The 13,536-nt window shown below is 45.2% G+C and overlaps 1 protein-coding gene and 1 pseudogene across 9 annotated transcripts in view; one reads left to right on the forward strand and one right to left on the reverse strand.

Annotated features, from left to right (window-relative positions):
• Nucleotides 1-13,536, reverse strand: part of LOC133747049 (adenomatous polyposis coli protein 2-like) — an 834,579-nt pseudogene that overhangs the window by 349,063 nt on the left and 471,980 nt on the right.
• Nucleotides 22-13,536, forward strand: part of LOC133747332 (zinc finger protein ZFP2-like) — a 48,636-nt gene continuing 35,121 nt past the window's right edge. For 6 of the 9 annotated variants that reach the window (XR_009864306.1, XR_009864307.1, XM_062175723.1 and 3 more), the window contains exons 1-3: nt 22-106; nt 1,100-1,179; nt 7,101-7,230. The gene's annotated coding sequence lies outside the window, so the exon portion shown is untranslated. Of the gene's footprint in view, nt 107-580; nt 727-1,099; nt 1,180-7,100; nt 7,231-7,365; nt 8,697-13,536 lie in introns of those variants that run through there. The other 3 variants (XR_009864308.1, XM_062175725.1, XM_062175726.1) reach the window with 3 other exon arrangements.

A 13,536-nucleotide genomic window follows, 5' to 3' on the forward strand; every position in this document is an offset into this window, starting at 1 on the left:
CTGTGTCCTAGTCGCGTCCAGACTACAGCAGGAAGAGCGTCCCTGCGGTGGCTCGGCCTTCTCCTCTCTGAGAAGAGGAAGCCCCGGACCTCGGGAGCAGGAAGTGGTGAGTGTGTGGGGCCAGGTTTCCCAGAAGGGGCCGTGGGCGGATGGATCCTGCCAGAACCAGCTACAGAGGGACCTGGACTTCCCCCACCTGAGCTCTTCCATCCGCGGACCCCACCGCTGAGGGCTGGGCCGGCTCCGGACACGGGCGACAGGCCCCGTCCCTGCACCAGCGGCCTCGGCTCGCTCCAGAGCCTCCTCTCCCTCTGTGTGCGCGCAGTCCGCCTCTCCCCAGGTTGTGTGGAGAGGACGGAGGGAGATCGGGGAGCGTGGACTGCGCTGTGGCCTTTTGTTGAAGTGAGGTCGGCTCCGGCCTTCAGGCCTTGTTTGCCTGTCTTACCAGTTAGCTAAACGTTGGCTGGAACGCGTGCAATGTACTGCACACTGCTTTCCATTAGGTTCTCTAGTTATAGTAAATTCTCATTCTTCTTAGAAATTATGTAACATTTCACTAAGAATCACCTTTATAATCAAGGAAGGCCAAACACCCATATGGGTGCTCCAATCCACTGCACCCACGTGGAAGACACGGAGGAAGCTCCTCATTCCTGGCTTCGGATCGGCATAGCTCCAGCTGTTGCGGTCATCTGGGGCGTGAACCAGCGGATGGAAGACCTCTCTGTCTGAATCTCTCTCTCTGTAACTCTTTCAAATAAGTAAAATAAATCTTAAAAAAAAAAAGAAAATATGTTGTTGATGCTAATTTGGCAACATTTCCCAAACACCAGAATTGTAAGCTCAAATTGCATGGTATTGAGCAAAAATAACCAAGGCGCTGAGGGCTCTAGGTATAGACTTATAAAACAAAATCTTGAAATCTGGTGCCTCTTTTTTTAGACAAAAGACTAGGGAAAAAATGATATCAGTTGTATATGGGGAAGATAAGTACTTTTAGGGGAACTAAATGATGGCTTCTGTGCTCCTATGGAAGGTGGGGGTGTCAGAAATATGGCATTGATCACATATTTCCCTTTCTAAAACATCTTCCCTACAGGTCCAGAAACTGCTCAGGTGTGGGTGTAGGTGGTTGAGCAACAGGCAGTCCTGCCTTCTTGATTCCCCATAAAGATACAGGTACAGTTCATCTTCATGTTTGCAGTGCTTAAGAGTTTCAGGGCATACAGTGCATGATCTTGATTTTGAATGTTTTCTGTGTTTCTGCTTAATGTCATGTGAAAAGTTTTTGAAGTTCCCTTTTTATTTGGTGTGAACATTTCAGCCACTTAAATCGGGTTTGCTGTTATTTCTACACGAAAGCTTCATTACCAAGTGTAATACATTCAGAACACTTTCCCCAGGCCTTTTGTTTCCTGCTAACATCTTGGGTCCTGTAAAATCTTTTGGGTTCTAGACTCTGGATGTGTAAATTCTGTTAGCTCTGAACTGTTCTTTGTGAAATGTCAATCATATCTGCTAGGTGCAATGCCAAGGAAATATTCTTAGAGTAGAAAAATGCTCTTCTCATTTGCTATTGTCCTTCTGGATGGGATGGAGGGTGGATGACTGGAGCTGCAGGAACCATTTTGTACCATGAGGGGATGTTATGGATAAGGCAACAAGGCAAATGAGCCCCTCTGGAATGAATATCTTTGAATCCTTAAATGTGAGAGAAGTGTTAAGCTACAGGTGGTTTTATTTTTTTAGACATTATTTATTTAAAAGGCAGAGTTACAGAGAAAGAAAAGTCAGAGAGAGGTATCCTCCATCTGCTGGTTCACTCCTCAAATAGCTGCAGCCACTAGGACTTAGGCTGAAACCGTGAGCTAGCAGCTTCATCCAGGCCTCCCACCTGGGTGCAGGGACCTGAGTACTTGGATTCCGCACTGCTTTCCCAGGTGTATTAGCAGGGAGCTCCAGCAGAAGTGGAGCAGCCAAGACTAGAACTGGCACCCTATGGGATGCCAGTCATAGGCTGTGGTTTAACCCACTATACCACAATGCTGGCCCCTAAGCTACACTTTTAAATATTTACTTTGTGTGCCACTCATAGCTGGAATAAACTATAATACACGTGAGTCATTTCATTTCTTTGATACTGACAATAACCCTCTAAACAAGCACTGTGATACTCTCCATGGGCAGGTGAGAAAGTGGAGCCAATAGAATCTAAACACCTTTCTCAGGGCCACACAGCTGAGTGGGAAAACTGAGGTTCCTGCACTCCTTTTTAGGCACTACAGTACCTTCCTCAAATGGAAGATGAATCAAACAGAAGAAATCCTGGTGGCTTTGTCCTCAGTTAGGACACCTCGTACTAAGACAAAATTGTGAGTCCAACTCTTTAGTGGCCTACTAGGTGACCGTGGATAGTTTAGTTCAAAATCCTTCTCCCAGACATCTTGTAGAGAGTACATGGTGTTTTCACTGGGATGTTTTTAGTTCAGGTCACTAAGAGCCCATCTCCAACCAGCTTGAACAATGAGGAGAGCCAGACACAGTGGTCCTGGGCTTGATAAATTCAATGGCTGAGTGACGTCAGTGAGAACGTGGGTTCTTTTCACCTCTGCTCTGTGACTCACAGCACTACCATTATCTGAAGTTGATTCTCTTTGTGGCAAAAGGAATTAGGCTTGGAGCAAGCAATTGAGATTATCCACACTCTTATTTATGGGTAATAGAAAGAGAATGGAATCCTTGTCTTTCTTTAAAAACTGAGGTGGGGGGTGAGTGCTTGGCCCAGTGGTTAAGACGGCTCTTGAGAAACTTTCATCCCAAATTAAAGTGCCTGGTACAAGTCTTGGCACACTTGCAATTCCAACTTCCTGCTAATGTGCAACCTGGGAGGCACAGGTGATGGCTTATGTAGTTGGGTCCCTGCCAACCATGTGGGGAGACCAAATTGAGTTCTCTGATCCCAGCCTCAGTGTGGCCCAGCCCTAAATATTTCAGGCCTTTGGAGAGTGAAATGGCAGATAGAAGGTCTCTTTCTGTGTCTCAAATAAATAAACATATAAATATGTAAATAAATAAATAATATCAAAGTAGAGGGTGTTATGGTACAGTGGGGTAAGCTGCCACTTGGAATGCCCACAGCCAATATTGGAGGACCTAAAATCAGGTCACACCTCTGCTTCCAGTTGAGCTTCTTGCTAATGCACCTGGGAAGCAATGGTGATAACCTAAGTGTGTGAACTCCTGACATCCATGTCGGGGAACAGGACGGAGTTCCTAGCTTCAGCCTGGCCCAGCCCTGGCTTTGCAGACATTTGGGGAGTGAGCCAGTGATTGGAAGTGCTCTTTAATACATAAATCTTTTAAAACTCTAGGTAGGATTTTCTCACCAATCACCTCCTGTCCAACAGCAAAGTTTGGAGGTATCATCAGAGGTATCATCTGAAGTGGGACATTAATAGACAAATGACCATCAAGGCCAGGGGAGTGGGTTCAGACAGCACTGTAATGTTTTAAGAGGAATGCTCCCTCTGGACCAACTACTCAGAGATCTTTCCTGCAACCCTCCCTCCCTGCCCCAAGACACTGCTTTCAGAGCTGTCTGTGGCCACAGAGAAGAGGTGGTCTGGAGAGTGGTCACTGAGGAGAGAGGAAGGGCGGGGAACCCCAAGGTCCCCTTTCTCCTGGTCTGGAGCCCCTTCTCCTATGTCACAGCTCTGCAGCAGAGCATGCCTGTCACCTCCCTCAGCCTGTGACACAATCTATTAGCATTGCCCATGGTTACGTTAGACTTGGGGACCACAGTGTGGTGTCCACTATGTCAACTTGAACTTCTAGGTTGGGGCTGGCACTGTGGAGTCATGGATAAATTTGCTGCCCGCAGTGCCAGTTCTAGTCCTGGCTGTTCCACTTGCAATCCAGCTTTCTGCTATGACCTGTGAAAGCAGTAGAAGATGGTCCAAGTCCTTGGGCCCCTGGACCCATGTGGGAAGACCCAGAGGAAGCTTCTGACTCCTGGCTTCAGATTGGCACAGCTCCAGCCCTTGTGACCAATTGGGGAGTGAAAGAGCAGATGGAAGGCCTTTCCTTCTCCCTCTCTCCCTCTCCCTCTCCCTGCCTTTCCTTCTCTCTCTGTGTAACTCTTTCAAAGAAATAAATAAATCTTAAAAAAAACTAGTTTTTCCATGAAGGTGACACCTGCGTGTGTCCCTCCCAGGCAGCAAAGTTGGGAAGAACTTGTCAGCTAGAAAGACCAGGGAGGTGAGACCAGAGAGCTGCTAGCTGGTGAGAGCCTTATGACCTGACCTGTGTTTGGTGGGGGGGTGTAGCCTGTCCCCATTCCCTCCATCTGAGTGGGAACTGTTCCCCCAGCACAGTTCTAGAGGAAGTTGCTGTGTTTAGCTCCTGGCCCAATCACTGCTGTGTGGAAGGATTCACCAATTAAGCCTCTGCAGTGTGTATGGGAAGGGCTATGGGAAGGGTTTTGCTGTCCCCATTAAAATGCAGTAATGGACAAACTGTCCCCAGGCACTGCCAGGTGAGCTCCGTACCTGCTCTGCCCTCTCTTCTAGAGATTCAGCCTCCCAAGATGCACCACTTCCATAGGCCCCTCCAACTCTTCCTTTCTGTGGGGAGAGGGTAGGTGGCAGAAGGCTGCAGGCTCTGCCTGTTGCTAAGGGGAAGTAATGGCAGAGGACCAAAAGGACCATTCCCAGGAACACCAGGGTTCTGTGCCTGTTCCTATTACTATACTACTCAGGCAGTTTTCTTCTGGTTCCATTTGTGAACCATGTGTCTGTCATTTAGAGACTGGGAGTCTGTATCAGCTTCACAACACTTTGCCCAGGGCTCACTGGTTCAGGTGCTCTGCATTCTCCCACAGCCTCCATGCTGCCCCAGGGAGTCCTGCCCACATTATTTTGATAAGTACATCTCTAAAGCCATTTAAAGTAATTTGTGTTTAGAAATGAAACGAGGTCATCATTACTGGCTGACTAGATGGCTATTTAAATGACTAACTTTACCTTGACTTAATTACTGATCTCCCAGTTGGAAGTTAATACATAATTATTTTAAGTTTTTTTTTTTTAAAGATTTATTTATTTTATTTGAAAGGCAGAGTTACAGAGAAGCAGAGAGAAAGAGAGAGGTCTTCCATCCACTAGCTCACTTCCTAAATGGTCACAATGGTCAGAGCTGGGCTGATCCAAAGCTAGGAGCCAAGAGCTTTTCCCAGGCCTCCCATTTGGGTGCAGGGGCCCATGGTCTTGGACCATCCTCTACTGCCTTCCTAGGCCTCAGCAGAGAGCTGGATTGGAAGCAGAGCAGCTGGGTCTCAAACCATTACCTACATGGGATGGTGGCACTGCTGGCCTTACTTACCCTCTATGTCACAGTACCAGTCCCAATATGTAATTTTTAAACCAACACTATCTATTAAACTCTAAAACACCGCTGCCTGTGTTCTACATAAAACTCCCTTAAGTGGCCTCTCCACACTACTACTTTACCATGGCATCCCTGATACCAGCATTTCTTGCACCTGAATTAGCATTTCTCCTGAATAAGTAACTGTGCACCTGTATTGCAAGAGGTCTTTTAAGTGCACAAGAATGTTTTTTAAAGATTTATTTATTTGAAAGTCACAGTTACAAAGAGATTTCCATTTGCTGATTCAGTCCCCAAATGGCCAAGCTGAAGCCAGGAGCTTCTTCTGAGTTTCCCACATGGTATAGGGGCCCAAGCATTTGGACCATCTTCCACTGCTTTCCCAGGCACATTAACAGGGAGCTGGATCAAAAGTGGAGCCAGGACTCAAACTGCTACCCATATAGGATGCTGGCCCTGCAAAAGGTGGCTTAACCCTCAAGAATTTATTTTGAATGACCATCTTTGTGACACAGCAGGGTAAGCTGCCACATGTGAGGCCAACATCCCTTATTTGAGTGCGAGTTGCAGTCCTGGATGTTTTGCTTCCTACTAATGCTCCTGGCAGAAGAGCTCCTACCACCCCTGTGGGAGACTCATATGGACTTCTGGTTCCCATCTTCAGCCTGGGCCAGTCCTGGCTCTTGTGGTCATTTTGGGAGAACCAGAAAATGAAAGATCTATATCTCCCCTTTCCACCCCCCTATAACTGTCTTTCATAAAAATAAACAAAGTTAATTTTCCACCTGTGGCATTGGCATCCCACATGGGTACAGTTCTAGTCCCAGCTGCCCCTCTTCCATTCCAGTTCTCTGCTATGGCCTGGAAAAGCAATAGAAAATGGCCCAAGTGCTTGGGCCCTAGCACCCACATGAGAAACTGGGAAGAAGCACCTGGCTCCTGGCTTTGGTTCAGCACAGCTCCAGCTGTTGCGGCCATCTGGGGAGTGAAACAGCAGAAGGAAGACCTTTCTCTCTGTCTCTCTCTCACTCTTTGTAACTCTACCTCTTAAATAAATAAAAAATTAAAAATAAATGGATTTTCTTTAAAAATTTTTTTTGAAATCCATGTACCATTTTTGTATAATAGACATTTTCCATGAACTTTTTGAAGAACGTTCACATGCGTAGATTTCAAAATTTGTTGCATAAAATAAGATTATCTTTTAATTCCATTTTCCACAAACTTTTGAAACTCTCTCATATTTGCTTTTATTTCTATTTTTCTATAAACAGTATATATATTTGATTTTATTTCTTGCAAAACATGGATTGTATTTCCTTCCTCATGCTTTCATTCCAGTTTTAGTTTCCTCTTTTCTGCACTCGTAATCTGTCTTGCAATTTCTTCTCATCTCAGTCTATCCTATGTGAGGTTATCAGATCAGACTCCTTGGAGAACAGTTTTCATCCTGTTACTCTCTTGTACAAAAGTGGTTAAAAAAATATCATCATACTTAAGAATGAGGTATGCCTCCTAAGTAGTGGTTTATCCTGCTGCACCACAGTGCTCATCCCTGACATTTTATTTGCTATTTCCCTGGCATTTTGAATTGTTTTACCTAAATTCATTTGTTGGAGCCAGTGTTGTGATGCATTAGGATAATCTGTTGCCAGTGATGTTGGCACACCATATGGGCACTTATTTACAGCTCAGCTGTTCTACTTCCCATCCAGTTCTCTGCAGTGCATCTGAGAAGCAGCAGACAACCCAATTTCTTGAGTCCCTGCCACCATGAGGGAGACTTGGATGGAGTTCCAGATCCGAGCTTTGATCTGACCCAGTCCCAGCCATTGTGACCATTTGGTGAGTGAATCTGCAGATGGGAGATCTCTCCCTCTCCCTCCCTGTCTCACCTTCTTTATAACTCTGTCTTCCAAATAAATAAACAAATCTTTTTAACATATTTGTTTTTCAACCTTTTTTCTCCCTACCTTCTAGCACACTCCCTTGGTACTGCTGCTCTCTGTGGACTTGTCCTCCTCAGCCTCTGACTAGAGCACAGCCACTCTCCAGTGCTGACATCCTCTGACACACATTTCACTCTGCTGTTCTCTCTAAACTGTAGACTCTGCTTGGGCAACCCAACTAACTCTCATGCATAGATATACACACCTGAGGACTCCAGAGCCTTAGACTTCAGGTCCGAACTAACTTTCATTTTCAGATGACTGGTGAAAAAACAAGTCTGGAAGCCAGGGTGTAGCCTTGTGGTTTAGATGCCTGTATCCCACATTGGAGTTTCTGGGTTTGATTCCCAGTTCCAGCCCCTGACTCCAACTCCCTGGAAATGCAAACCCTGAGAGCTAGCAAGTGATGGCTCAGATGATGGGGTTCCCTGCTCCTGGGCCAGCCCTGGTCACTGTGGACATTTGAGCAGTGAACTAGAGGGTGAATACCACTTCTCTGACTACTTGTTTGTCTCTTTGCATCTCCAATTAAAAAACAAAACAAAAAAGGATGTCTATATCTTTCATTAAAATAAATTCCTCAATGGCTAAAAATAGTTTCATTGTTAAAGTTAGCAAAAAATAATGCTTCTTGGTTGTAAATGATATTAGAATAATTTACAACTGTAAATCAGACTTCCATAGTGGATAAGGAAGAGAAAGATGAGAGCAATAATTTTTACTTCTGGCTTTGGTGCTTCTTTGTCATGTAACCTTGGAAAATTCATTTAAACTCCCGGAGCCCAAGTTGAGTGTCATTAAAATTGCAGGCTCATCTAGTTGAGGCAAGTGGCATAAAGCTGAGACCCTTCCTTGTTTCTGTACTGAAAGAGCTAAGTGACATTAGCAAGTCATTTTACCCCTCTGGTTCTTCCTCCGCTGTGAAATAAGATTGTCTTTATATTTACAGGATTTATTCTACACAGTACTAGCTTGTGGTAAGGTTTGCATGACTGTCAGGTCTTCTACAACTCTACTGTATTATTAGCAGTTGACACTGAAGACGAAATGCTAAACAACATAGAACTGCTAGGACTGGGGCCCACACTGTGGCACTGTAGTTAACACCCTGGCCTGAAGTGCCAGCATCCCATATGAGTGCCGGTTCAAGACCTGGCTGCTCCACTTCCAATCCAGCTCTCAGCTACGGCCTGGGAAAGCAGTAGAAGATGGTCCAAGTCCTTGGGCCCTGCACCTGCATGGGAGACCAGGAGGAAACACCCAGCTCCTGGCTTTGGATTGGCATAGCGCCGGCCATAGCAGCCATTTGGGGGTGAACCAATGGAAGGAAGATCTTTCTCTCTGTCTCTCTCACTGTCTACCTCTGCCTGTCAAAAAAAAAAAAAAAAGAATCAATATAGTTATTAAAATTCTTAATTATAATCACTGAGTATTGGTAATTACTTTTTTAAAAGATTTTATGTATTAATTTGGCAGGTAGAGTTAGAGAAAGAGAAAGGTCTTCCTTCCATTGGTTCACTCCCCAAATGGCCACAATGGCTGGAGCTGCACTGATCCAAAGCCAGAAGCCAGGTGCTTCTTCCTGGTCTCCCATGTGGATGCAGGGGCCCAAGCACTTGGGCCATCCTCCACTGCCCTCCTAGGCCACAGCAGAGAGCTGGACCAGAATAGGAGCAACCAGGACTAGAACCTGGCACCCATATGGGATGCCAGCACTGCAGGTAGAGGATTAACCTGTGTACTGCAGTCCCCACCTCAGTAGTGTAATTACTGATAGTATACTCCTAGTATTGTATATTTTAGTTTACACAATACTTAAATTAGATAAAAATATAGGTAGCGATAGTTATTGCTTCTCTTACTTTTACTGGATTGGATCATAGCACATGTCAATAAACCTTATTTTTTTAAAGGTTTATTTTTTAAGGAGTTACAGAGAGACATACATCAAGAGATATTCCATCTGCTGGTTTACTCCCAAGTGCCTGCAAAAAGCTAGAGCTGGGCTGATCCAAAGCCAGGAGCTTCTTTCAGGTCTCCCACATGGATTCAGGAGCCAAGTATTTGGGCCATCTTCTGCTTTCCAAGGCACATTAGCAGGGAGCTAGATTAGAAGCGGAGCAGCTAGGACATGCACCAGTACCCATATGGGATGCCAGCACTGCAGGTGGTGACTTTACCCAATATGCCATGGCACCAGCTTCAGCCTTTTCAATTTAATACTTAGAGATTATGCACTGTTCAACATCCTGGCTTTGGCTTGGCCCAGCCTCCACTGTTGTGGACATTTTGGGAGTGAACCAGAGGTTGAAAGATCTCTCTTCTTCTGCCTCTCTGCCTTTCAAATAAATGAGTCTTTGAAATATATACATATATGGGTCCCACACTGTAGCACAGTGGGTAAAGCCACTGCCATATAGGCACTGATTCAAGTCCTGGCTGATCCACTTCAATCCAGCTCCCTGCTAATGTGCCTGGGAAAGCATCAGAGGACTGCCCAAGTGCTTGAGCCCCTGCATTCCTGTGGGAGACCTGAAAGAAGCTCCTGGCTCCTGGCTTTGGATCGGCTCAGCTCAGGCCATTGTGATCATTTGGGGAGTGAACCAATAGATGGAAGGTCTGTCTCTACACCCTCTCTGTAACTCTGCCTTTCAAATAAATGTTATAAAAATGAGGGAGAAAAGTGCACTTCTGTTGCTTTCCTCATTACCTAAAGTAACATAATCAAAATCTGTTAGGCAAGTGAAGGCAAATGAATAAGGGAAATTCTGAGATCTATGTTGACCACGAAGAGAACAGTTTCCATGTATGTCTTCTGGAAGCCCATGTGAGTTGGAACCAAAGAAAAGAGGACAAAAAAGGGGGAGGCCCATATTCCCCATTTGTCTTCTTCCTTCATTGGTGCAGTGGAGAGTTGAGTAATGTAACATTGGTGTTTGTCTCCATACAGTTCACTTCTATTTAGTTGTTTCTCAATCCTCAAAAAGGGATTTAGGTCAATGTTCTATTCTCATCAAAGACCCTGTTGTTTAATAAAAGATTCTGTTAGTAATTTTTACCCTGGGTAAAATTTTTTACCCTGGGTGGGTCTAAGGATGTGCTGTGACTTAGGTTTAGAAAAGAGCATCTTCCTTGCCACCCTCTTCTCAGCTCTGGGGCTGTCAGTTCTCCCTGCACAGACACAGTAATGCACACTTCTTCTCTACTACAAAGATCTTCCCCTTATGTTGGTCATAATTCTAGTTATCAACATCAAATCAGCTCACACCTGGACTGTAAGTATTCAATGACAGTATTTATCAAAATAAATGTATTCAAATATTCAAAGACCACTTCAAAGCTTAACTGCCTTCAAGAGTTTTTGGCACTTGTAATAGACACTGTGGTTTTCTACACACAAGCACTCACTATTTTATATACCATTTAACAATTCAAACATCATTTCAGGTTCAGCAATATACAAGAATAGCATGCATGAAATGGAGTCACAAGAACTTTAGTACTCTTCTACATAGTCAACATGTTACATTAGTTGGGACTCAAAACCACTATGTGGTAACATGCACTGATTTAATGAAAGATATACAGCTAGGTAGTTAAGGCCACAGAATCCCAGACCTATTGATTTTAAATGAGTTTAGGTCAACAGCATTCCATTGCATTATCTTCTATCTCACAGTCCTGCTTTTCCAGCAAGACCCACCCCCTCAGACCACATATTTCCTGCCTGTGTCTGTACAGTGGTGGAAGCTGTTCTGATACAAGCATCTCCTGGACAGTCACCAGCTTCCTGACTCACTACCTAGCTTGGAATCATTAGTTCTGAGGGAACTGAATTGAATGTCAGTCTCTGGCAGTCACAGACTTCTGCCTTAGGAAACAGAACATGTCCTCTACTCTGGGGCTCCCTTTTTCTCATCAACCATGGTGTCTGTGGTGATCTATGGTTTTTTTCTTTTTTCTTTTTTGACAGGCAGAGTGGACAGTGAGAGAGAGACAGAGAGAAAGGTCTTCCTTTTGCCATTGGTTCACCCTCCAATGGCCGCCGCAGTAGCGCGCTGCGGCCTGCGCACTGCGCTGATCGGATAGCAGGAGCCAGGTGCTTCTTCTGGTCTCCCATGGGGTGCAGAGCCCAAGCACTTGGGCCATCCCCCACTGCACTCCCTGGCCACAGCAGAGAGCTGGCCCGGAAGAGGGGCAACCAGGACAGGATCGGTGCCCCGACCAGGGCTAGAACCCGGTGTGCCAGTGCCGCAAGTCAGAGGATTAGCCTGTTGAGCCACGGCGCCGGCCGATCTATGGTTTTTCACTCAAGCCCTAGTAGAACTCTGATTCCAAAAAACAGGGATAAGTGTTCTACCTGGGGCTGGTGCTGTGGCATAGCAAGTTACACTGATGCCTGCAGCACTAGCATCCCATATGGATGCCAGTTTGAGTCCCAGCTACTGCAGTTCTTACCCACTCCCTGCTGGGAAAAGCAGCATAAGATGGCCCAAGTGCTTGGTCCTCTGCCCCTACATGGGAGACCTGGAGGAAGCTCCTGGCTTCAGCCTGACCCAGCCCTGACCACTGTGGCCATTTAGGGAGTGAACTAGCAGATGGAAGACCTCTCTCTGCAACTCTGCCTTTCAAATAAGTAAAACATCATGTTGTACGCCCTTTTCCAGGCAGTTGTACAGCTGGGGGTTGTAGCTTCTTGTATATTTTGGATAATAAGAGTTTTGGTTTGAAAGCATGCTCATCTGAAACAAAGATCACTCATTATCCTTCGTTAGAGAAGGGAGCTCTGCTCTTTGAAAGTGAAAATCAGAAGCTGTAACATGTGATGAGCTCCACCTGCCAGGTCTGGGGATACTTAGTTGAAAGCCAGGACACCAGGAAAGGAAGCTTTTCAGATTCCCTGGCCCTTGCTTTAGTCTTATATCTTTACTTCCTTTGTTGCTTCTTGGTGCCAAGGGTGTACACTTTATACTGAAATGAGGAATTTGGTCTTACCTCTTTGGGGGTTTTTTCTATGAAGACTGTATATATTTACCTTGGTTTTAAGGATAGCTTCTGGGGTGGGTGGATTTTTCAGAAGTTTTCACAAGCCAGCCAAAAGCCTATATTTTCTTCACAGAATTCAGTTTTTAAAAAAGCCTTCAATACAGCCAGAATATCTGTAGGAAGGGAAAAGTAGAAAAAAAAGCATGTGAAATATGAAGAACCGAATGATCAAATAATCCCTTGTGCTTTTCTAGTACTAGGATTAGCTATTTTCTAGTTTTTACTCAATCCTGTAGTCCTGAGGATTTAGCTCTTTAAAGACAAAGATGCCAGTAGGCAAAATACTTAAGTTGGTGCCATACTACTAAAACATAAATACTTCAGTTTGTTTTTAATGCCAAAATGTATTTGTAGGAGAGGCACAAATTGTCAGGGAACTAAGTCTCTTGCAAACACTGCCTGCAATGAAAAGCATCCTCAGCCTCCACCCAGAGCACTGCCATTGCAGAGCTGAAGGGTGATTTATTTCCCCCATCTGGGGTGAATATGCTGAGAAATAAAGGGAGATAAACAGACCTAGGTTAAGTCTCATTCCCCTTGCGGAGCTGCTCATGTGTGTTTGAGGACACAGCCTTTCTGCATTCTTGTGATACTTACAATGGATTAAATTGAAGACTAATTCACATTTGCAGGCCAGCAGCTCCTGGAATGCTTCTGACCACAGCAGTGCTTCCTTCGGGGAAAGTCTGCAAGAGCAGTTCTGTAGTGAGTTGTGCTCAGAGCAGTTCCCCTCCCGGCTCAGCAGTGAGCTGTTCAGATTGCAAACACAGGAATCTCAACTTACTTGATGAAAGTTTGCTACGTGCTTTTCTTGCCAACTGTGGCCTTCCCAGGAGTGGTGGAGTTTTGAGGTAGCTCAATCGTGTCTTCCAATCTTTTACTCTTAAAAAAAAGTACATTTCCCTAAATGACCATCCTTGAGTACACTACTGACCTGAATGCATTTTTACCAAATAAAGTCGTCCAATAGCTACAAACAAACCAAAAGCCAATAGCAGGCTTACCAACCTAATATTAAACTCAGCACCGGGCTGGCACCGTGGCTCAATAGGCTAATCCTTCGCCTAGTGGTGCTGGCACACCGGGTTCTAGTCCTGGTCGGGATGCCGGATTCTGTCCCGGTTGCCCCTCTTCCAGGCCAGCTCTCTGCTGTGGC

This window comes from Lepus europaeus, chromosome 18, assembly GCF_033115175.1.
Source record: "Lepus europaeus isolate LE1 chromosome 18, mLepTim1.pri, whole genome shotgun sequence".
Classification (NCBI taxonomy): domain Eukaryota; kingdom Metazoa; phylum Chordata; class Mammalia; order Lagomorpha; family Leporidae; genus Lepus; species Lepus europaeus.